Source organism: Pteropus vampyrus, unplaced genomic scaffold, assembly GCF_000151845.1.
Source record: "Pteropus vampyrus isolate Shadow unplaced genomic scaffold, Pvam_2.0 Scaffold832, whole genome shotgun sequence".
NCBI classification, from domain to species: Eukaryota; Metazoa; Chordata; class Mammalia; order Chiroptera; family Pteropodidae; genus Pteropus; species Pteropus vampyrus.
In genome coordinates this window covers 5697-8295 of record NW_011889613.1, presented here as the reverse complement: position 1 = coordinate 8295, position 2599 = coordinate 5697, and the positions used below count along the sequence as shown (strand labels likewise).

General features: G+C 33.9%; 1 pseudogene; it reads right to left on the bottom strand.

Annotated features, from left to right (window-relative positions):
* Positions 1-2041: 2041 nt before the first annotated feature.
* On the bottom strand, positions 2042-2159 carry LOC111734179 (annotated as a pseudogene).
* Positions 2160-2599: the final 440 nt, after the last annotated feature.

Genomic DNA, 2599 nt, shown 5'->3' with positions numbered 1-2599 from the left:
TGAAAACTTATGTCTACACAAGAGCCTGCATACACATGTTTATAGCAGCTTAATTCATAACTGCCAAGACTTGGAAGCAACCAAGGTGTCCTTCAGTAGGTGAATGCACAAATAAACTGTAGGACCTGCAGGAAATGGAAAATTATTCACCTCTGAAAAGAAATGAGCTATCAAGCCATGAAAAGACATCAAAGAACTTTAAATGCCTATTACTAAGTGAAAGAAACCTATCTGAAAAGGCTACATGCGTAATCATATAGTCCAACTATATGACATTCTGGAATAGGCAAAACTATGGAGAAAACAAAATGATCAGCGGTCGCCAGGGATTTAGGTAGAGAATAGAGTTCAATAGGCGGAGCACCAAGGAACTTTATGGCAATGAAAATACTCAGCATGATATTAAAATAATGGATATATGTTATTATTCATTTGTTCAAGTCCATAGAATGTACAACAGCATGAACAGAATAAACCCTAATGTAAACTATGGACTTCAAGTGATCACGATGTCAGTTTCACACATGCACCTCTCTGGTGAGGGTGCTGCTCATGGGAGAAGCTGTTCATGTGTGGGAACAGGGGGCATCTGAGAGATCTCTGTACTTGTAATTTTGCTGCGAACCTAAAACTGCTTTATTTTTTTAAAAGTCTTAAAATAAAACCAAACCAAAATAAAACAAATGAAAATGATTCATTCATGTTGTTGTGTGTATTAATAGTCCATTGTAAAATCACTGCATAGTATTCCACTGTATACATGCACAGTACTGTATAATTGTACTAGGTTTATTCTTCTACTCTTGAAAGACATCTTGGTTGTTTACAGTTTTTAATGATTATGAATAAAACTGCTATAAACATTCACTTGCAGTTGTTGCGTGGAAATAAGTTTCCGATTCACTATCTAGCAGTGTGATTAATGTCAGCTAAGTCTAGGTTCAAGTTTATAAGAAAATACAAACTGTCTTCCAGAGTGTCTGTATTATTGTCCATTCCCACTAGCGATGATTGAGAGTTTCTGGTGCTCTGTATCCTTGTTAGCAATTTTTACTGTCATTAAATTTTTTTAAACTATTCTGATAACATAGTAGTATCTCATTGTGACTTTAATTCGTATTTCCCCAATGAGAAATGATGCTTAGCATCTTTCTATGTATCTATTTGTCACATATATATCATCTTTGGTAAAAATCTGTCTCTTACATGCTTTTCAAACTGGGATTGTTTGTTTTACAATTGTTGAGTTTTACTTCATATAGTTCGGTTATAAGTTCTTGATTTCCAAACATTTTCTTTCAGTCAGTGGTTTGTCTTTCATTCTCTTAGCAGTGTGTTTTGTAGAGCAAAAGTTTTTAATTTTTGATAAAGTCTAATATATTATCTTTTTCTTTATGGATTGGGCTTTTGGCGTTTTATCTAAAAATTTCCTGAGGTTATGTAGTTATTCTCCTTTACGTTCTTTTAGAAGTTTTATGGCTTTATATATCACATGTAGGTCTATGATCCTTTTGAATTAATGTTTTACGTGATATAAGGTATTGTTTAGATTTTTTTTTTTTTTTTTGCATATGGATGTCCAGTTGTCCCAGGATCATTTGTTAAAAAGACTATCCCATCTTCACTGGATTACCTTTACACCTACATTCAAAATCAGTTCACTATACCTGCATAGGTCTATTTCTGGACTGCCCATTCTGTTCTATTGATCTCTGTTTCTACTCTTTTGTCAATAACACACTGTCTTAATTATTGTACATTTATAGACAGTCTTGAAATAGTACCTCATAATTTTCAAAAGATGTTTTTATTATCATTCAGTTGACAATATTTCTAGCATCCCATGTGTTATTTTCTTTGATCCATGGGTTATTTAGAAGGGTATTTTTAAATTTCTAAATATTTGTTTTATTCCCCTGATATCTTATTCTTTTCCTTCCTTTCTTTCTTTCTTGCTTTCTTTCTTGCTTTCTTTCTCTCTCTCTCTCTTTCTTTTCCTTCCTTCCTTCCTTCCTTCCTTCCTTCCTTCTTTATTTTTATACACCTACAGCACCTGGTCTTCCTAGGTGGTCTCCCATCCAAGTACTAACCGGGCCCGACCCTGCTTAGCTTCCAAATCAGACGAGATTGGGCACGTTCAGGGCGGCATGGCTGTAGACTGTTATTTATTTCTAATAAAATTAATTTTGGCCAGAGTACATATGATTTCCATCTTTTGAGATTTATTATTACTTGTTTTATATCTCAACATATGAGCCATTTTAGTGAATGTAACTTAAACTTTTTAAAATATATATTCTGAAATAAATTATTAATGAATAAGAACATGTATTGCACGATTGCAGGGTATAGCATTCTGTAAATGTAAATTAGGTCAAGGTGGTTGATAGTACTGTTTATTTGGATTTGGGGGAAGCTAAAAGAAAAAAAAGGAGTCTTTTGTTACCTGCCTGATTCTGCCCTCCACCCCTGTATTCATCATTTCCAGTGCTGTGTATTCCTTCCTGAAGATTTAAGTTCACATCTGGTGTTTCTGTCAACCAGAAGAAATGTCTTCAGTGTTTCTTTTTGTTGTTGTTGTTGAGTTCTGTTTGAAAGA